Here is a 21973-nt window from a genome sequence, read left to right as displayed (position 1 = left end):
GGGGAGCAGCAGAACCCACCGGCATGGGCACCGGTGGGCGGCTGCGAACCGCCCAGCCACCACCTGCTTTTCAAGCGCCTTTAGTTCAAAACAGTCCTTATGCCAAAATGGCATTTTCGGGGGGTGCATATTCGGCCCCCATTCCAGGCCAACAGCGTCGTGCCTGGCTAGTGCAGATGCCCTCGCTGGTCTCTCTGCTCGGGCCCTCGCCACCCTGGCAGCCAGAGGGATGGGGGCCGGGGAGGGGGCGGGGGTCGTGGCGGGGCCGGCGAGGGTCAGACCAAGCCGCTCCTCGGCTCAGAGCTTCTGGTTCGCTGAACTCCAGGCCTTCGGTGGTCTACAGACCCTCGGCGTCCGAGGCCCCAGTCACCTCCCGGACTCCACGGTGCGCGACTCTCTGACGGCGCCCCGGACACCCGGACACGGGCCTCCCTGCCGCTCTGCAGGCGCCGTCCTCCCGGGCCTGGGCGGCCGACTTCGTGCCGGGAGGCCCCGCCCCGAGCCCGCCGGCCCCCTCGCCCCCTCACCTCCCCTCCCCGGGCCTCCGCTCCCACGGCCCGTCCCCGGCGCGGCCCCGCCTCACTCAGCAACCCGCCCCTTCCCGCAGCTCCCCGGCCCCCGTCCCTCCTCCGTTTTGTCTCTTTTCATGGTTCTTAACACCTAAGGTACGAATTCAGTTACCTGTCGCGTCCGTCGTCGACTCTCTCCCGCTCTCCTCCCTCTTCTCTAACGAAAACGTGAGCACCGAGAGGGCTTCCCGTTCCCAGGTGCCCGGACGCTGTCCGGCACCGGGTACGCGCTCGGCAAACAGGCGTCGAGTGGCCCAAATCTTGCGCGTCCTCCGGGAGGAGACCCGAGTGTGACAGGAGGGGCCGGCGCCAGGGGCGGGCTGGAGCGCGGCTTCCGGCCCCGTCGGACGCCCGCCCGAGACAGCGGCGGCCCCGAGCCGGCCCGGCCCTCCCTGCTCGACAGCGTCCATCCGTCCAGAAGGGCTCACGACCGAGACCGCGGACCCCCCGCGGCTCCACACCGCCCCTCTCAAGGACCGAGAGCCGCTCCTCGGGAAGGTCCTCAGGAAGGAGGGCGACAGTCGCCCTCGCACCGACCACCCTTTCGTGGTCCTCCCTGCTCTGACCCGACCGAGCCGCCGCCCTTCGTTCTGCCTTTGAAACGCCCAAGGCGCCTCCGCGCGAATCGCGGCGCGGCCCCGCTCTCTCCGCCGCGGGCCGCAGCGAGGGCGCGAAAGCCGCGGTCTCCGCCTCACCGTCCGCCGCGCTCACCCCGCCCCGAGCTCGGCGCCCCCGCCGGGCTGCGGCCGGAGGGGCCCGCGGGACGCTGGCGGCCGGCTCTCTTTCTTCCCAGCTTGGAGCCCCGGCTCTCGCTCCGGCCCGACTAGCCCAGGCCGCTACACGTGCGGAAGCCCGAGAAAGAGCCCGCGAAGCAGCGGGAGCGCGACGGCAACCGGCCGAAACGCCTCGCCCGAGCGTCGGGAGATTTGAGGGCGAGTGGGAGCCAGCGAGGGCGATCAGGGGCTGGAACCGCCTCCTCGCTGAGAGGAAGGGGAGACCGGACCCGAGCCCGGAGCCGCCCCCTCGGGGGACCCCGAGCTGCTGGGCGCCGGCGCCGCGAGCCCCGGACTCGTCGGGTGTCCCGTGGGGACGCGTCGGTCCCGTGTCCCCGAGCGGGAGACAGGCCGCCGGCGACGTCACGACAAGGGCGTGGCGTATGCAGATGAGCGCGCGCGCAGAGGCTGCCGGTCCCGCCCCGCGTGCGGAGATCCAGAAGCTGCGGGGTTGGTCGTGGGGGTGGGCGAGGCGGGGCCGCGGGGCCTCCAGGGGGCGGGGTCGGGGTCGGGACGCGGCGTGGCGGGGCGGGGGAAGTGACCGTGCGTAAGGAGCGGGGCGCCCGCGGGGGTGCGTGTCGGGGCGGGCCGAGCAACTCATACTTACCTGGCAGGGGAGATACCATGATCACGAAGGTGGTTTTCCCAGGGCGAGGCTTATCCATTGCACTCCGGATGTGCTGACCCCTGCGATTTCCCCAAATGTGGGAAACTCGACTGCATAATTTGTGGTAGTGGGGGACTGCGTTCGCGCTCTCCCCTGGCTTTTTGCGTTATCTAAAAGCAGCCTTGTTCCGCGAGCGACGTCTTTGGGGGTTTTTCCTTGTTGCTTGCAGACGTCCTTCTTCAGGCGCTTCATGAAGGGTCTTCCCAGCACCATGCTCACGATTTCGGGTGGCTCGGTATTCACTTACGTTCTTAGCATCGTGAAGGCCACACACAGGAGGAGGAGAGTCCCGTAGCGGGGTTACTCCCGTCTAGTTTTCTTGTAGTGTAGTTAACGCAGTGTTTTCTTCTCGACACATCCTTCCCATCAAGCCGCTTAACAAAACTTTTCTTTTGGTCAAATTTAGGGCTTGGGTATTTGGATACCTACTACTGACTTGACTTTGGTATCATAAAAGATTAGTAAGGAACGGGGCCTCGCTTTTACAACAAAAACACAGACAACTCGATCAATAAATCGGCAGAGGATACGAACAGACATTTTTCCAAAGAAGATATACAGATGGCCAACAGGCACATGAAAAGATGTCCAATGTCACTAATTATTAGGGAAATGCAAATTAAACCTGCAATGAGATATCACCTCACACCCGTCAGAATGGCTACAATTAACAAGCTGTGAAATAGTGTTGGAGAGCGTGTGGAGAAAAGGGAATGCTCCTACACAGCTGGTGGGAATGCAAACTGGTGCAGCTACTATGGAAAACAGTATGGAGATTTCCTCAAAAAATCAAAAATAGAAATGCCGTATGATCCCGCTATCCCACTCCTGGGTGTTTAGCCAAAGAACTTGAAATCAACCGTTCAAAGAGACTCCTGCGCCCTATGTTCACTGCAGCGTTATTCACAATAGCCCAGACGTGGAAGCAACGCCAGTGCCCATCCACTGATGATTGGATAAAGAAGATGTGGTGTATATATATACAATGGAACGCTACTCAGCCATACAAAAGACAAAATCGTCCCCTTTGCAACAACATGGATGGACCTTGAGGGTACTATGTTAGGCAAAATAAGCCAGACAGAGAAAGACAAACCCCACGCGATTTCATTCATGGTGTGGAAGATAAACAAACACATGGACAAAGACAACAGATTCCTGGTTACCAGAGGGGAAGGAGGTGGGGGGAGTGGGCAAAAGGGGTAAAGGGACACATGCGTATGGTGAGAGACAAAAACTAGGGGCCAGCCCCGTGGCCCGAGTGCTTAAGTTCACGCGCTCTGCTTCGGCGGCCCAGGGGTTCGCCGGTTCGGATCCTGGCCGTGGACATGGCACCGCTCATCAGGCCCTGCTGAGGTGGCGTCCCACGTAGCACAAACAGAAGGACCTACAACTAGAATATGCAACTATGTACGGGGGCGGGGGGGGGGGGGGGCTCTGGGGAGAAGAAGAAATTTAAAAAAACAAGAAGATTGGCAACACATGTTAGCTCAGGTGCCAATCTTTAAAGCAAACAAAAACAAAAACTAGACTGTTGGTGGTGAGCACGATTCCGTCTATACGGAAACTCAGATATAATAACATACGCCTGAAATTACACAATGTTATTAACCAATGTGGTCTCAATAAAATTTTACTTCAGCTTCACAATATTGCAATATGTCTAGTGAAGCCTCACATCCCTGTGAAGCAAGGAATTGTAACATGCCAAACTGCTGGTTTTACACTGCTCTTTAGTTTCAGAGGCTACCAGCAACTTGTCTACATATTGAATAATAATAGACCTCTCTAGTGGGACATATTTCTCTAAGCTCTCCTGTAAATGACTAGAGAAAATAGGAGAGTCAGCAAACCCTTGAGGAATCTTTGGCATAAATATGCAACTCCATAAGTTAAAGCAAACAAGAATTTAGACTCATCCCTTGGATGGACAGAAAAGCAACAGAACATAGATCAACCACGGAGATGAAGCTTGCATATGACAGTACTAAAGTCAGGACATTGCTGTGTTAGGAACTACAGGGTCTAACGTTAATGGAATAATAAATTTATTGTTCTAACATTTTGTACAAATCTATATATTGGTAGACTATTTTATCAAATTTAGATTACTTTTTTATAGGATGCGTGATCTTTTAAAATTATCTTGTTTTTCTAATTCTTTTATAACTGGTTTTCTTTCTTCTAATTGGGTTCTTGACAAAGTATATTGTTTTATACCTGATTGTGGCTTATCCATTTCGTAGGTTATTTTTATTGGTTCTAGATCTCCAATTAAATCAGCATCATTATTCCCTAAGGCCCAACTCCATACATCGATTGTTTCAGCTCGGAGTGCTTTTCCAGTGCACTGTGGGACTGTCGCTCTCTGCTATCTCACTTTTCTTGAAAAAGACACACAGTTACCAAGTTGGGGACGTTTTTCTCCAGGGAGCTCCACAAACACTCCATCCTTGGTACAGAATATGGCAGCCTTTAATTTGCACAGGAAGTCTCTCCCCAGAAGGTTAACAGGAGAATCAGAGGATGGTAAGAGCACACATGCCTCAGTCAGCGCCCTGTACTTATAGGAACCCTGAAGGAAAAAGGACAAGTAGAAAGGTGACCCAAACAACCAACAGCCTGTATTGATCAGTCACCAGATGGGAAGTCGGACATTTCCAGGAAACTGCAGACATCAGTAGCACCAGGCTCTGTCAGAAAAAGTTAGGCTATATTGGGCCCAGGAAAAGGTTTTGACGTGTATGGTAGGTTCACCATTTCTCACCTCTGAGATTCCCTCAATCTGCCAACTTTGAGCCATTTACCTATTATTTCTTAGCAGAGGGTTTTGTCCTGATTCCTATGTTCCTGAAATTTCTGCATTCCCTGGGATCTTTCTACAATCCCTCTTCCGATGTCCTGGCTTCTGGCACTAATGACATAAGCTTTCCCTTCTTCCCCTGCTCCCTTCACAGCTGGTCCAGAGTAGGGATTATTCCCTCTAGTGAATTGTTCAAAGCAGCTACACAGCAGTTTCAAATTCCTTAACTTCCTTATCCTTCTCTAAATTGTCCCAAACACTAAGTAGCTGCAGATGAGATTTGGGCAATCATTTGTACTTTCCATGCCACCATGATTCCCTAACTTGAGTTTGGAGAGACACTAAGAGGGCTGAGACAAAAGTGGTTAGACTAAGAGCAAGTTTGATCTGCACTTGGATCCATGCCAGTACATTCTGAGAAATTTCAATCAACAAACCAGTGATGGAAACCAGTGCAGGACTCAGGTCTTCAGGGTACACCGATGTAATTTCTCCCAGCTCACCTTTAGCAAGAGGGCTTCAATATGCCCACCATCAACTCCTCTGGATGGTTCTCTAAAGGTCTTAGTTCTTTCCCAGTAGCAGGGTAGGGAGGGGGTGTAGGGGGCCAGTGCAGATAGTCAGCTTCCATTGGTCATGAATACCCCTTGACAGGGTGAGTCATCTGGTCCCTGATGTGCTAGCTCCATCCCAGGAGCCAAGTCTGGTTGCAGAATTCCACTCAGCAGCCTATGCTCATCCCCCACGAGTGGGGCTATTAACTGAAAACACTGCAGAATACTTCTGCAAATTTCTCTGGGTATTCCTGGAGCACAGAAAAAGAAGCCTTTAAATGATGACTATCAGCTGGTGAGAAAGGCATGTATACTCTTATTGTTTCATGTGGGAGTGCGGGTGGGGAACTGGAGGCTGGGTCACTTCTCAATAGCCTTAGCTTTGCTGGCAATCTGCATAGGAAGGGCTGGTTTACCTCACATCAAGAAAAGAAAAATACAGAATTATATGGCACGTTGGCTTCTTTTCCCATATTGAATGCATCAGCCAATCTTTTTTGTTTGCATTTTTCTGAGTGACTGGTGCAACAGCTCTCTGTCTGGCCACCTTCATAGGGGATACAATCTTTTACCCAAATTCCCAATTACTCCCTGATCATGTCTCTCCGTCATGTCTGCTCTCCTAACAACATGGTGTGTATGTGGGGAGGGACTCTTGGAGGTGAAATCTGGACTGACATGAAGTGGACTCTGGGCTAAGACTGGAGGCACACAAATTTCTTCCCTCAATGCAGGGATGGTTCAACATCCGCAAATCAATCAATGTGATGCACCATATTAACAAAATAAGGAATAAAAATCACGTGTTCATCTCAATAGATGCAGAGAAAGCATTTGACAAGATCCAACATTCGTTTGTGATAAAAACTCTCAACAAAATGGGGATAGAAGGAAAGTACCTCAACACAACAAAAGCCATATATGACAAACCCACAGCCTACATCATACTTAACTGTGAAAAACTGAAAGCCATCCCTCTGAGAACAGGAACAAGACAAGGGTGCCCACTGTCACCACTCTTATTCAACTTAGTACTGGAGGGGTTGCCCAGAGCAGTTAGGTAAGAAAAAGAAATAAAAGGAATCCAAATTGGAACAGAGGAGATAAAACTCTCGCTGTTTGTGGACATGATTCTATATATAGAAAACCCTAAAGAACCCACTAGAAAGCTATCAGAAATAATCAATAACCACAGCAAAGTTGCAGGGTACAAAATCAACTTACAAAAATCAGTTGCATTTCTATGCACTAATAACTAGCAGAAAGAGAAGTCAAGAATACAATCCCATTTACAATCACAACAAAAAGAATAAAATATCTAGGAGAAATTTAACCGAGGAGGTGAAAGACCTATACAATGAAAACTATAAGACAGTATTGAAAGAAATCGAACAAGATATAAAGAAATGGAAAGATATTCCATACTCATAGATTGGAAGAATAAACATAGTTAAAATGTCCATATTACCTAAAGCAATCTACAGATCCAATGCAATCCCAATCAGAACCACAATGACGTTCTTCACAGAGATAGAACAAAGAACCCTAAAATTTAAATGGGACAACAAAAGACCCTGAATGGCCAAAGCAATCCTGAGGAAAAAGAACAAAGCTGGAGGGGCCGGCCCCATGGCAGAGAGGTTAGGCGCATGCTCTGCTTTGGTGGCCCAGGGTTTTGCTGGTTCAGATCCTGGGCGCAGACATGGCACTGCTCATCAAGCCATGCTGAGGTGGCACCCCACATGCCACAACTAGAAGGACCCACAACTAAAAATATACAACTATGTAACAGGGGCTTTGGGGAGAAAAAGGAAAAATAAAATCTTAAAATAAAAAAAGAACAAAGCTGGAGGCATCACAATCTCTGACTTTGAAATATACTACAAAGCTATAGTAGTGAAAACAAAAACAGGCACACAGATCAATGGAACAGAACTGAAAGCCCAGAAATAAACCCACACATCTATGGCCAGCTGATCTTTGACAAAGGAGCCAAGAATGTACAACGGAGAAAGGAAAGTCTCTTCAATAAATGGTGTTGGGAAAACTGGACAGCCAAATGCAAAAGAATGAAAGCAGACCATTATCGTACACTATGCACAAAAATCAACTAAAAATGGATTACAGACTTGAATGTAAGACAGACCTGAAACCATAAAACACTAGAAGAAAATATAGGCAGTATGCTCTTTGACGTCAGTCTTAGCAGCATCTGTTCGAATACCGTGTCTACTCAGGCAAGGGAAACAAAAGAAAAAATAAAAAAATGGGACTACATCAGACTAAAGAGCTTCTGCAAGACATAGGAAACCAGGAACAAAACGAAAAGACAACCCACCAACTGGGTGAAAATATACGCAAGTCATATATCTGACAAGGGTTTAATTTCCAAAATATATAAAGAACTCATACACCCAGCAGTGGGCAAAGTGCTGGCTCTTTGAGAAGGACTGGAACTGAGTCATCTCACTCCCAAGTAGACATACATGTGTGGTGACAGAGAAGGCCCGTTTATGAGGCCCTTTCCAAAACTTGTGCTCTCCTCTAATGAACTTGGGAGAGCAGGCAAGACTGGCCATCTAGAAAGACCTTGCATTGATGCTGCCTGGAGAGAATCTCCTGACTGCCTAAGGCAATGTCCCCAGGCAAGAGACTCTCCATGATTGTATTTTCAGATTCAGGGCCTCCATCCTGACATGGACTTTTCCTCCAGCGATAATATTGCCATTTCACCATCCTAAGTCCCGTATGTCCAGGTCGTCCCTGAGCTCACAGCCACTGGGACACATGTAATCTAAGAGTAAATATGAAACTGAAACCTCCCCACCCCTGAGTGCCAAAAGGGAAAGAGATTTCTTCCCTCTTTTTCTTAGAAAATTTGTAAATTCTTGTTCTATCCCTTTGAGATATGCTCCCAGAGTTGTTCAAGCCCTAACCCCGATGTGACTGTATTTGGAGATAGGGTCTTCAAGGAGGTAATTAAGGTTAAGTGAGGTCATAGAGGCTGGGCTGTAATCCAATAGGCCTGGGCTCCTTATAAGAAGAGAGACACCAGGGATGGCTGCCAGCCAAGAAGAGGCCTCAGGAGAAATCAAACCTGTGAACACCTTGGTCGCGGACTTCCAGCCTCCTGAACTGAGAGAAATTCCTGTTGTTTAAGCGCCCCATTCTGTGGCGTTTTATGATGGCCGCCCAAGCAGATTAACACACTGTCTCTGCAATCTCTTTAATGGATTGCCTGTGATGCACATTACAGTCTGGTTTAATGCTTTTTAAGTAAAACTATTTACTTCTTTTCTTTCTACCTTTGTGGAGAGGATTCACTGAGTTAGCAGATTTTATTTTCCCCAAAAACCCGGCAACAAGGACAGGATTGGTCCAGCAGCTCTCGATGTGAGTGGACCAGCTAAAAAGTCTTACGGCCACACAACAGTCAGGTAAGAGACCCTGAGTTGGTTTTTAAAAAGTCTCCCTTGAAGCTCTCAGCTCTTCTGGAATACTACCTGGAGGACCCAGCCTCTCCAGTATCAAGATACTGAGTGAGTATGGTTAATATAGGCTCTAAAATCCTGTCAGGATCACTATTAGCTTTGAGGGTAGGGTAGAAGAATATAAGAAGCCAGAAACGCTGCATGCAGGTCTTTCTCTTAAATGGCTAATCTCTCTCTCCCACTTGTGGAAGGGGTCTGCCTATGACAATCCAGTCTAATGGCCTGAGGGTGGTTCCTTTGATTTAGATAAATTAATGTATTTTTGGAGGTTCTTAGCAGGGCTGCATCCCAAGCAAATGAAATATGGATTTATAGGATTCATACCATTCTAAGAGGAAAGTTAAAAATTATTTAGATAGACAGAAGGAAAGATTGAGACTAACAGGAGAGGAAATGTGAGAATGGCGATTTGTTTTTCACAGAACCCTCTTCCACTTTTCTCTGCTGCTCCCCCTGGTCCTCCAGGGTCCCGCTAGCCAACTCAATCTCAAATCAAGTCCTGGGCAGAAGGAAAGGAGAGGAGGAATAACTTCTTTAGCGGGTAATAAATTACCTACTTGTTTGAGGGCACAGACTTTTTTATTTTTTTTAATTTTATTGAGACCACATTGGTTAATAACATTGTGTAATTTCAGGCGTATGTTATTATATCTGAGTTTCCGTATAGACGGAATCGTGCTCACCACCAACAGTCTAGTTTTTGTTTTTGTTTGCTTTAAAGATTGGCACCTGAGCTAACATGTGTTGCCAATCTTCTTGTTTTTTTAAATTTCTTCTTCTCCCCAGAGCCCCCCCCCCCCCCCCGCCCCCGTACATAGTTGCATATTCTAGTTGTAGGTCCTTCTGTTTGTGCTACGTGGGACGCCACCTCAGCAGGGCCTGATGAGCGGTGCCATGTCCACGGCCAGGATCCGAACCGGCGAACCCCTGGGCCGCCGAAGCAGAGCGCGTGAACTTAAGCACTCGGGCCACGGGGCTGGCCCCGAGTTTTTGTCTCTCACCATACGCATGTGTCCCTTTACCCCTTTTGCCCACTCCCCCCACCTCCTTCCCCTCTGGTAACCAGGAATCTGTTGTCTTTGTCCATGTGTTTGTTTATCTTCCACACCATGAATGAAATCGCGTGGGGTTTGTCTTTCTCTGTCTGGCTTATTTTGCCTAACATAGTACCCTCAAGGTCCATCCATGTTGTTGCAAAGGGGACGATTTTGTCTTTTGTATGGCTGAGTAGCGTTCCATTGTATATATATACACCACATCTTCTTTATCCAATCATCAGTGGATGGGCACTGGCGTTGCTTCCACGTCTGGGCTATTGTGAATAACGCTGCAGTGAACATAGGGCGCAGGAGTCTCTTTGAACGGTTGATTTCAAGTTCTTTGGCTAAACACCCAGGAGTGGGATAGCGGGATCATACGGCATTTCTATTTTTGATTTTTTGAGGAAATCTCCATACTGTTTTCCATAGTAGCTGCACCAGTTTGCATTCCCACCAGCTGTGTAGGAGCATTCCCTTTTCTCCACACGCTCTCCAACACTATTTCACAGCTTGTTAATTGTAGCCATTCTGACGGGTGTGAGGTGATATCTCATTGCAGGTTTAATTTGCATTTCCCTAATAATTAGTGACATTGGACATCTTTTCATGTGCCTGTTGGCCATCTGTATATCTTCTTTGGAAAAATGTCTGTTCGTATCCTCTGCCGATTTATTGATCGAGTTGTCTGTGTTTTTGTTGTAAAAGCGAGGCCCCGTTCCTTACTAATCTTTTATGATACCAAAGTCAAGTCAGTAGTAGGTATCCAAATACCCAAGCCCTAAATTTGACCAAAAGAAAAGTTTTGTTAAGCGGCTTGATGGGAAGGATGTGTCGAGAAGAAAACACTGCGTTAACTACACTACAAGAAAACTAGACGGGAGTAACCCCGCTACGGGACTCTCCTCCTCCTGTGTGTGGCCTTCACGATGCTAAGAACGTAAGTGAATACCGAGCCACCCGAAATCGTGAGCATGGTGCTGGGAAGACCCTTCATGAAGCGCCTGAAGGAAGACGTCTGCAAGCAACAAGGAAAAACCCCCAAAGACGTCGCTCGCGGAACAAGGCTGCTTTTAGATAACGCAAAAAGCCAGGGGAGAGCGCGAACGCAGTCCCCCACTACCACAAATTATGCAGTCGAGTTTCCCACATTTGGGGAAATCGCAGGGGTCAGCACATCCGGAGTGCAATGGATAAGCCTCGCCCTGGGAAAACCACCTTCGTGATCATGGTATCTCCCCTGCCAGGTAAGTATGAGTTGCTCGGCCCGCCCCGACACGCACCCCCGCGCCGGTCCCGCTCCTTACGCACGGTCACTTCCCCCGCCCCGCCCCGCCACGCCGCCTCCCGCCCCCGCCCCCTGGAGGCCCCGCGGCCCCGCCTCGCCCACCCCCACGACCAACCCCGCAGCTTCTGGATCTCCGCACGCGGGGCGGGACCGGCAGCCTCTGCGCGCGCGCTCATCTGCATACGCCACGCCCTTGTCGTGACGTCGCCGGCGGCCTGTCTCCCGCTCGGGGACACGGGACCGACGCGTCCCCACGGGACACCCGACGAGTCCGGGGCTCGCGGCGCCGGCGCCCAGCAGCTCGGGGTCCCCCGAGGGGGCGGCTCCGGGCTCGGGTCCGGTCTCCCCTTCCTCTCAGCGAGGAGGCGGTTCCAGCCCCTGATCGCCCTCGCTGGCTCCCACTCGCCCTCAAATCTCCCGACGCTCGGGCGAGGCGTTTCGGCCGGTTGCCGTCGCGCTCCCGCTGCTTCGCGGGCTCTTTCTCGGGCTTCCGCACGTGTAGCGGCCTGGGCTAGTCGGGCCGGAGCGAGAGCCGGGGCTCCAAGCTGGGAAGAAAGAGAGCCGGCCGCCAGCGTCCCGCGGGCCCCTCCGGCCGCAGCCCGGCGGGGGCGCCGAGCTCGGGGCGGGGTGAGCGCGGCGGACGGTGAGGCGGAGACCGCGGCTTTCGCGCCCTCGCTGCGGCCCGCGGCGGAGAGAGCGGGGCCGCGCCGCGATTCGCGCGGAGGCGCCTTGGGCGTTTCAAAGGCAGAACGAAGGGCGGCGGCTCGGTCGGGTCAGAGCAGGGAGGACCACGAAAGGGTGGTCGGTGCGAGGGCGACTGTCGCCCTCCTTCCTGAGGACCTTCCCGAGGAGCGGCTCTCGGTCCTTGAGAGGGGCGGTGTGGAGCCGCGGGGGGTCCGCGGTCTCGGTCGTGAGCCCTTCTGGACGGATGGACGCTGTCGAGCAGGGAGGGCCGGGCCGGCTCGGGGCCGCCGCTGTCTCGGGCGGGCGTCCGACGGGGCCGGAAGCCGCGCTCCAGCCCGCCCCTGGCGCCGGCCCCTCCTGTCACACTCGGGTCTCCTCCCGGAGGACGCGCAAGATTTGGGCCACTCGACGCCTGTTTGCCGAGCGCGTACCCGGTGCCGGACAGCGTCCGGGCACCTGGGAACGGGAAGCCCTCTCGGTGCTCACGTTTTCGTTAGAGAAGAGGGAGGAGAGCGGGAGAGAGTCGACGACGGACGCGACAGGTAACTGAATTCGTACCTTAGGTGTTAAGAACCATGAAAAGAGACAAAACGGAGGAGGGACGGGGGCCGGGGAGCTGCGGGAAGGGGCGGGTTGCTGAGTGAGGCGGGGCCGCGCCGGGGACGGGCCGTGGGAGCGGAGGCCCGGGGAGGGGAGGTGAGGGGGCGAGGGGGCCGGCGGGCTCGGGGCGGGGCCTCCCGGCACGAAGTCGGCCGCCCAGGCCCGGGAGGACGGCGCCTGCAGAGCGGCAGGGAGGCCCGTGTCCGGGTGTCCGGGGCGCCGTCAGAGAGTCGCGCACCGTGGAGTCCGGGAGGTGACTGGGGCCTCGGACGCCGAGGGTCTGTAGACCACCGAAGGCCTGGAGTTCAGCGAACCAGAAGCTCTGAGCCGAGGAGCGGCTTGGTCTGACCCTCGCCGGCCCCGCCACGACCCCCGCCCCCTCCCCGGCCCCCATCCCTCTGGCTGCCAGGGTGGCGAGGGCCCGAGCAGAGAGACCAGCGAGGGCATCTGCACTAGCCAGGCACCACGCTGTTGGCCTGGAATGGGGGCCGAATATGCACCCCCCGAAAATGCCATTTTGGCATAAGGACTGTTTTGAACTAAAGGCGCTTGAAAAGCAGGTGGTGGCTGGGCGGTTCGCAGCCGCCCACCGGTGCCCATGCCGGTGGGTTCTGCTGCTCCCCCCCGCCAGGCCTCCCCCGCCCGACCCCCGCGTCCCTCCGCCGACGCCCCGCTTCCGCTCCCCCTCTTACCGGCTTTCCGGCCGCGGACCGCTGGCGTCGCCGCCTGCGGGTCGGGGCGCGGGGAGGGGACGGGAGGCAGCAGGTGAGAGCCCGGGCCCAGGCACCTTGAAAATCGCCGTCCCGGGAGGCCGGCCGCAGCCCACACACGCCCCCTCACGCCGACCCCGCAGCCCCGCGCGGAGGATGTGCCCAGCCCGGAGGGGGGCGCCTGGCGCCGAGCGCGCGGCTCTCCTCCCAGGGGCTTCCCGCCAAGCCGAGGCGGCCGGGCTTCGGGCGGTCCAGGGACGTGGCCTCCGTGGTTCCAAGAAAAAGGAACGACCCCGCCGTGGCAGCGCGCACCCTTCGACAGCTCAGCTGGGAGAGAGGAGGACTGTAGGCTGGGCGGGCGTGGACATCCTTAGGTCGCTGGTTCGATTCCGGCGCGAAGGAGCTGCCCGAGCTCTTGCGCCCTCCTGAAGGGCCTCCCCGGCGCCCAGCGCCCGCTCCTGCCCCCGGAGGATCGCAGCGTCCTCTCGCGCGCGGGCCAGAGCCCGCGAAGCCTTTTCGGAACGCCGCCGTAGCTTCGCGTGTGCTGTCGCCGGGGAGCGCACCGGCGCCGTCTCCGCACGGTCCGCGGACGCAGTCCCCTCGGCGCCAAACAGCCCCCGTTGCTCCTGCCGTGTCGCGCAGCCCCAGCCGGCCCGCGACGTCCCGCGCCCTTTCCACATCGATTCACCCACGGCCCGCCATCCGGAGCGCCGGCTCTGCCGCGGCCGCTTTGCTCCCCATTCACAGAGCCCTGCCACACCCGTGGGCAAAGCGGCTGTGCCCACGACCAGCCCTGGAGGCTGACAGGCACACAGGCCCTCACAGCGGCCGGGGACCAGCACGGCAGCCGCCGTGAAGACTCTCCGTCGCCTGCTCTCCCTCCTCGCAAACGATGCTCACGGTCCCTGTGTCTCCTAGTTGCAGCCTCTCTTTGTCTCTCCCTCTCTGTCTCCGTCTCTGTCTCTCTGCATCTCTCTCTCTGACTCTCTGTGTCTCTGTCTGTGTCTGTCTGTCTCTGTCTCTGCATCTCTCTCTCTGACTTTCTGTCTCTGTCTCTCTCTCTATGTCTCTGTCTCTCTCTGTCTCTCCCACTCTGTCTCTGTCTCTCTGCATCTCTCTCTGTCTCTGTCTCTCTCTCTGTGTCTGTTTCTCTCTGTGTCTATCTCTCTGTCTCTCAATGTCTCTGTCTCTGTACCTGTCTCTGTCTCTCTCTGTCTCTGTGTCTGTCTGTCTCTGTCTCTGTCTCTCTGTCTCTCTCTCTCTCTCCCTCTCTCGTATGGTCTATACATATGTGGACCTAGCGAGACAGGAAACCCTCTTCCCTGACCGGCTTGATCTACTCGTGGGACAGAACGGGCGCCCCGAGGTTTCCAAGCCATTGCCAATTGCGCGCGGCACCGGGGCTGACGCCGGCAGGAGCAAAGTGCAGCAGGGCTCCTGGTGGGCTTTGACAGTCACGAGGGGAGCCTCGGAGGCCCGGAGGCCCGTTCTGGTTTCCTGCCAGGCTGAGGACAGGGGTGTGGCCCGGGGAAACTGCAACTTTCCCGTACCTTTGCAGCGGTTCTTGGAGCTGAGGGAGGGTTGGAATTCCTGCGGAAGGAGCAACGATCGCTCCCACTGTACAGTGCTGGCCAACGCCCCGCACCGATTCTCCTGCTAGATCTGACGGAGATGTCTCTGTCTGTATCTACACCAGTATCTTGTCTGTATCTACATACACGCGTATATGACGGCAACAGCGCAGCAACAGAGCTGGGAGAGAGCCCTGAGAGTCGGGGGCTATGGGGGCTGAAGGCAGGGAGCAGAAGGGGGATGGGGGTGGGAGGTGGGCGGCTGCCATCATAGAGGGGCACACCAATTCACTTCCTTGCACGGGCCTGCAAGAACCTGTGGGTTCTGACCAGCTGGCTAACTGGAGTGCTGGGCCCTTGAGGCTAACCTGGCAGGGCCTGGAGAGGAAGATGCCGAGGCCCAACCAGTGAGCACCCAGCAGGAGATGGGCCTGGCTTCACCTGGGGATAGAGCCGGCTTGGGGAGGGGGTGCGTGCAGAGAAGAAGGCCGAAGGCCGGGGAGCGGCCCTTGCTCTCTTCCCTCCTGTGGGAAGGAAAGTCCAGAGACCCGCTGTCCAGCTGGAGCGCATCACAGAGAGGACCCGCAACAGAAGCGCAGTGGTACGTGGCTCCCTGAAGCCTCAGGGGCCCAGCCGCCGCCCTTCCCTCACCCCTGAGCCCACGAGCTCTTTTTCGGTCCTGCTTCTGCCTCTGAGGCTGGAGACTGCATTTCCACACAGTCCCCCTCTCCTGGCCCGCCGCCCCCGGTCTCCCCCCTGCAGCCTCAGCCTTCCGTCCTGTCCCACGGCTAACTAAGATGGGCTGAGCCGGAGTCTGTGGAGTCTCCTCGGGTCCGGGGAGTCGTGCCATGGCAGTCTGACAGGGGACCTTCAGGAAGATCCTATGGCCCTGCCGCTACAGAGAGCCCTGAGCCTCGAATGTCACCATCTGCGGAGACCAGAGGACAGAGACGACGGACAGAACCTTAGGCCTTCACTGGACACGGCCCCTGACTGGATGTGGAGGTGTGGCATCCTTGGGACCCCCTAGCTTTGGTGCTTTGGGGAAACAGCTGAAGGGGGAAGGAGAGTGGATTTTGGTGACCAGCACACGTGAGCGTGAGCCCCACACCCGACTCTTTCCGTCTGGGGTGTCACAGAAAGTAGTGTGGGGGTGTGTGTGTGGGGGGGGGCGGGGGTGCCTTCCGAGGCACTGCCCCTCATCCTAGAAGGTGCAGAGGTGCCTGCCGCCCAGTCAGGGAGTGGGGACACGCTCAGTCGAGGGGAGGCCACCTCACTGTGGCTTGCCGGGCCTCGGTGGGACTTTCGCTGGGTGGCTGAGCGGTCTTGAGTGGTGGGCACACACCAGCTGGCATCTGAAACGTTTGTAAAATGCACGGAGCCAAGGCGAGGAGGCCAACGCGGACATCAGCGTTCTCTGCCCCTCCCTCCCCCTTGGCTCCAGCGCCTCTCCAGGAGGTCCACAGAACCGGGCCCTGTTTCCGGAAGCAGCCGCCTCTGCCCCAGGAATCCAGGTCGCTGGGCAGAGGACGGGAGCCAAGGCCTCAAAGGCTGGGGATCTCTCGGCCTTGTCACCCCCTGGACGTGGTCTCCCCGCCTAGCCGGGCATCCCTTCTCCGTGCCCTGTCAGTGAGCCTCACGGCACCGGAAAGTGAGCCTAGGTCACTGCGCAGGAGCGGGGAGGGGCCCAGCGAGGCGGGGCGGGGAAGAGACAAGCTGAGCCTGGAACGTGGGAGCTGGGGCAGAAAGTAAAAGAAATGCGCGGGGACCGAGGCGGACATGTCAAGCGCACTAGAGTCAGTTTGAAAGGGTTCCGACTGGCCAAATCGAGATAATGATAACAATGGATTATAATCCACCGAAGCAAATGACACACCAGGGCCTGAAAGCAATGACACACCGGTATCAACAAACACCAAGCGCCAAGCACCAGATCTTGGTCTCTAAATACCGTTCTCCAATGAAAGGAACCAGGGCTCCTTTTGGGTCGAGCCGCTTCTTTGGGTCTTCATTTTGCCAAGGGGCTCCCATGGACATGTCCTATTATTCTGTTTTATGTCCATTTGATTCTCAGGTCCTGCCGGAGACCCTAAGAGGGTCAAAGTAAAGTTTTGCCTCCCGCAGCTTGAACCAGGGTGAAGCACTGGATGAAGAGAGGGGCAGGCGGGGGAGAAACAGAAGGTGCTTCCCCTTGACTGGCCTTTTTCCGATGTCTGTGAAGTGATCACATTCTCCTAAAGCGCAAAGGGGCGGAAGGAGGCTGGGTTGGAGGCTCACGGCGTGGACTAGGAGATCCTGTCTCCCTGGGCTCGGGGCCTGGTTTTTTTTTGTTTTTTTTTTTTTTTATAGCTTTCATCCCGGGGCTCAAGCAGACGGTATTCCTAGACATTGCTGATGAAGATGAACAGGCAGTGCTCCCAACCCTGTGATTTCCCTGTAGGAAGGACACAGTATTATTAATCTTATCTGGACTCAGGGCTAGAACCTGGGAAGCTGCTGGGAAACAGTTTTTTTTGTTTGTTTGTTTCTGAAGGCTGAGATCAAACTAGTATATTAGAAACATATTACAGCGACGCACTATTCTAGTGAAGTATGCACGGAGCCGTCACCAAAATAGCCAAGAATCCCTGACCTCATGGAACTTACATTCCAGTGGGTAAGGTTACTAAAATATATAGTGTGTTAGGTCAGTGCTTGTGAAACTTGAACGTATATAGAATCAACGAGGAATCTTGTTAAAATGTTGCTTCAGATCCAGTGGATCCTGTAAAGGGGAGGTCTAAGATCCGGCAGTCCGAACAAGGTCGCACGTGGTAGCTGCTGCTGAAGTTGCCGTTATTCTTAAGAAGCACACTTAAGCAGCGAGGTGATGAAAGCGCTGGAGAGAACTCAGCAGGAAAAAGACAAGGACAGAACTGGTGCTGAGAAGGGCGCGTCGGGATGGTGCCCGAAACACAGACCAAGGTACTTAGGCAGACTTGTCTCGCCTCACAAAGAAAACAAAAAAAAACAAAAAAACCCCAGCCTTTTGGAAGTTCCGCAACCCCTACGAGAAAAAGACAGCGGAACTAACAGAGACAGAAAGCTCGGGCTAAAGAAGTCAGGAAAACAACTGCGGAAGAGAGAGAGGAAGTAAAAACACAATACTAGCGGAGAAACAAAAACTATAGCCTGAAGGAAACTGAAACACGGCAGGCTTTCTGACGAAAACCACCACGGCATCTGACATTCGTAAACCAAAATTGTCAGGGGAGAGCGCGAACGCAGTCCCCCACTACCACAAATTATGCAGTCGAGTTTCCCACATTTGGGGAAATCGCAGGGGTCAGCACATCCGGAGTGCAATGGATAAGCCTCGCCCTGGGAAAACCACCTTCGTGATCATGGTATCTCCCCTGCCAGGTAAGTATGAGTTGCTCGGCCCGCCCCGACACGCACCCCCGCGGGCGCCCCGCTCCTTACGCACGGTCACTTCCCCCGCCACGCCACGCCGCGTCCCGCCCCCGACCCCGCCCCCTGGAGGCCCCGCGGCCCCGCCTCGCCCACCCCCACGACCAACCCCGCAGCGTCTGGATCTCCGCACGCGGGGCGGGACCGGCAGCCTCTGCGCGCGCGCTCATCTGCATACGCCACGCCCTTGTCGTGACGTCCCGGGCAGCCTGTCTTTCCCTTGCCCGGGCGACGGAAGTCGGGAGAAGCAGGAGAGGTCAGCTGTGACTCCTCCGGTTAACATGAACGCCCGTTTGTAGTTTACAGTTAGCTTGAGGGCGTTGCCTTTCTCCCCGTCTTCTTCGAACTTTGTTCCCGCCGGGAAATTTCGCTGTCGCGGGCTCGGCTTGGGGTTCGCTTCCTTTGTCTCGGCCGGCCCCCGTGGGCTCAGAGCCGGGCAGGGCAGGTCGGCTTCGCCTTTAGGGTTCTCTAGATACGACGCATTGACTGTGTCGAGTGACACAAAGAAAGTGCAAACATATACGGAGCATGCTACCCTCTGTCTGGGAAAAAATGTGAACTAGGAGCAACATACACAGTTTTGCCAAAGGGAACAGAAGACTGATGAAATTAGCCGCAGGGGTGAGAGGAAGGAGAGAACGCCGCGTTTCGGAGTGTCCCTGCCTTTCTAGGTGATTTTGATTTTTATAACTCCGTCAATGTTGTACATTTATTTCTTAAAGACGGGGGAAACCCCCTAAAATTGGACGTAAATGCTAATGAACCTAACTGTATCTCACATGAATAGTGTAAGCACACCGAAATAGAAAAAAAAATAACCAACTGAAATGACTTTTGAACGTGGGACGTTGACCATAAGCATCTTCAAATCTATGGAGAAGAACTGCAAAGAAGGAGCTGTCCCATCGCAGGTCTGTCCTTCCCGGTATGGGGTCGTAACTGACAAATAGAAATGGCAAGCAATGGTATATATTGGAGTATATGAAGAAGCCATTTGGTGTGAACCTAATTCATTCGGCCTGACTTTGTTTTTCCAAAAGGGCGTGACATGGCCACATGGCCATTGAGCACGCATTGTATAGCTGCTTTAAACATTTCCTCTGGCAAGAACAAATGGCCTTAAAGGTGCAGCTTCCCCCCACATTGGCATTTCCTTAAGGATAAGCATCTTTCCTTAGGCTAGGAACTGATTGCTGCGCTCACCTTTGACCACCCAGCTCACCTGTGACCACCCAACTTGAGACAACAGACCTGCCACCCAGGTGGGTCCACCGAGACAGCAGACCTCCCTGCTGTGTCCATCAATCGCTGTGCCGACGGAGCAGTCTGGCGACTATTGTAAAAGGGACGTTTCAATCCTATGTGAAACATCCTCTTTGGGAGTATATAACCACTCTGTGCACCCCACTTCTTTGGTGCCCTTTCTTCCTTCGGTCCTCACATTTTAGCTCAGAATAAACTCACCCCAAATTTTCATTTATAGATTGGCTATGGCTTATTTTCGTCAACATAGCAATTCTGTACTGATGTGTGTATCGTAGGACTGAGCTAATGAGTAAGTGGATGTTGGGGGTCAAGGTTCTCGCGGTTGGAGAAAAGAGATGCAGGTACGAGAAGGGGGAGGGCAAGGAGGAACCACCTGGTGTTAAGTCGAAAGCTGGAATTGCAGGTATCAGCTTGGGCTCCTCATTTTTAGCCGGTATAGCTATGTGCAGGAAGTATATGTGTTTCCGAGCTCTGTCCCCTGAAGCGGCGTGGAAGCCGAGACATCCAGTAGCCATGAGCATCCCTAGTGCCCTGACCTTGCTTCCTACGAGCTGCTCCCCACTGAAAAGAACCAGGGCTCTTTGGAGACAGAGGTGATCTTCAGGAGTCGGGGAAGGTACAAGATGAGCCTGGAACACCTTGTGCCAGGAAAGAAGGAAATGCTCCCAAAATTACATGGCCTGGCTTTCTTTTTCTTTTCCTTCTTTCTTTTTTTTTTTTTTTTTTTAGGAAGATTAGCCGTGAGCTAACATCTGCTGCCAATCCTCCTCTTTTTGCTGAGGAAGACTGGCCCTGCGCTAACATCCGTGCCCATCTTCCTCTACTTTCTATGTGGGATGCCTACCACAGCATGGCTTGCCAAGCGGTGCCATGTCCGCACCCGGGATCCCAACCGGCGAGCCCCCGGCCGCTGAAAGCAGAACATGCACATGCACACTTAACCACTGCGCCACTGGGCCGGCCCCAATGGCCTGGCTTTCATAGGCCCAAACGCAGAACATTTGAACATCGGAATTATTAAAGACGGTTCTTCCTCCCGACAATAGAATCCAACTAATAAATGCAGAATCAGTGATGGAATTAGAGAACCAACATCTGGCGATCATAATGCCAGAGTCACCACCGGATGCTAAAAACCACCGCGTTAAAGTTTGCAGAGGAACAGGATGTTGACATATCCCCAAACTACCTCTACGCAAATTACTTACTATCACCAAGGGAAACCCTGGTGAACCCCTCTAGTGGCGGATGGTTGCCGTACACCACCTTAATCGAGTAATCAACGTCGACACCACCAATTGGACAAACTGACTTCGTGTGCCTCCAAATGTGAGGCCCAGAGAAGGACACCGCATTTACTTGCTAGGGAGGTCATAATAAAGTCCCACACACTGGGTGGCTTAAACAACAGAAACGTATTCTCTCAGGGGCCCGGAAGCTAGAAGTCCAACATCAAGGTGTCAGCAGGGCCGTGCTCCCTCTGAGACTCCGGGTCGAGTCTCTCCTTGGCTCTTTCTAGCTTCTAGCGGTGACAGTCAATCTTTGGCTTGTGGCGACATCACTCCAACCTCTGCTTCTGTCATCACATGGTGTTCTGCCTGCGTGTCTGCGTCTTTACGTGGCACTTTCCTCTTATACGGGACAGTCCTGTTGGATGCGGGCCCACTCTAGCGACCTCGTCTTCAAAGATCCTGTCTCCAAATAAGGTCACACTCATAGGTCCCAGGGTTAGGACTCCCACATATTTTTGGAGGGACACAAGTCAACCCACATCAGACACAGCGTCACTGACACAGCCTTCCTGTCCAGAATGCATACGGGAGTGCAATTATGAGGAAACACAGGACGACCCCCAAACTGAAAGATGTTTTACAAATAACTGGCCCGTAGTCTTCAAAAATGCCTAAGTAATGGACTACAAAGAATGACCTGGGCGTTCCCTCAGATTCGAGTCGGTTAAAGAGACCCGACGACTGAACGCAACAGGTGCTTTTGAATTTTCCTTTGTGATAAAGGACATTATTGGGACAATTGATGGAAATGGAATAACGTCTGCGGAGTCGATAATATTGTCCCACTGTTAACTTCTTGAATTTGATCACTGCACTGAGGTTAGGGAAGAGAAACCTTTGTTTTCAGGAAACACAAAGAAAGGAAACTCTTCCCGAGACAACCGGCAATCAGGGAGGGTGCCCCGGTCTGTTTCCGGGGACCCGGGCGCAGCCACAGCCTCAGCCTCAGGAGGCCTCCCCGGCCGCCCGGTCCTCCGGCCCGCTCTGCTGCGCGGCCCCGACCGCCCCCGGTCACACACTCCGCGACCGTCGAGCTCACATCTGGGGAGGACGCGCGTTCAACCTCCACTTGACCTCCCGAAAGACCCTTCTTGTCTAGAAGAGGACAAGGCAAATCCGGGAGGCCTGAAACAGGTCCCCGAAGCCCCCAGGACAGAAACGTCACGTTTGTGCCCCTTCGATTTTCAGAGGCCCTTCAGCACCCCTCCCCTACCCGCC

The 21973-nt window shown here is 54.1% G+C and overlaps 2 long non-coding RNA genes and 3 other non-coding genes across 5 annotated transcripts; 3 read left to right on the top strand and 2 right to left on the bottom strand.

The window, feature by feature from the left end:
- Positions 1-1941: 1941 nt before the first annotated feature.
- LOC139078590 (U1 spliceosomal RNA) lies at positions 1942-2105 on the top strand. The gene has a single exon (XR_011531607.1). It is a non-coding gene; the product is annotated as a U1 spliceosomal RNA (small nuclear RNA).
- An 8880-nt stretch (positions 2106-10985) lies between these two features.
- Positions 10986-11149, bottom strand: LOC139078587 (U1 spliceosomal RNA). The gene has a single exon (XR_011531606.1). It is a non-coding gene; the product is annotated as a U1 spliceosomal RNA (small nuclear RNA).
- Positions 11150-15234: 4085 nt separating this feature from the next.
- LOC103543398 (uncharacterized) lies at positions 15235-17654 on the top strand. The gene is made up of 5 exons (XR_011530780.1): positions 15235-15348; positions 15649-15752; positions 16822-16928; positions 17281-17403; positions 17500-17654. It is a non-coding gene; the product is annotated as an uncharacterized lncRNA (long non-coding RNA).
- A 339-nt stretch (positions 17655-17993) lies between these two features.
- Positions 17994-18157, bottom strand: LOC139078586 (U1 spliceosomal RNA). Its single transcript, XR_011531603.1, has one exon. It is a non-coding gene; the product is annotated as a U1 spliceosomal RNA (small nuclear RNA).
- Positions 18158-18735: 578 nt separating this feature from the next.
- LOC139078054 (uncharacterized) lies at positions 18736-19513 on the top strand. The gene is made up of 3 exons (XR_011530782.1): positions 18736-18868; positions 18985-19108; positions 19376-19513. It is a non-coding gene; the product is annotated as an uncharacterized lncRNA (long non-coding RNA).
- Positions 19514-21973: the final 2460 nt, after the last annotated feature.

The sequence above is a fragment of the Equus przewalskii genome, chromosome 1 (assembly GCF_037783145.1).
Source record: "Equus przewalskii isolate Varuska chromosome 1, EquPr2, whole genome shotgun sequence".
NCBI classification, from domain to species: Eukaryota; Metazoa; Chordata; class Mammalia; order Perissodactyla; family Equidae; genus Equus; species Equus przewalskii.
Note: the sequence above shows the minus strand (reverse complement) of the source record. Positions and strands in the feature narration are given on the sequence as shown.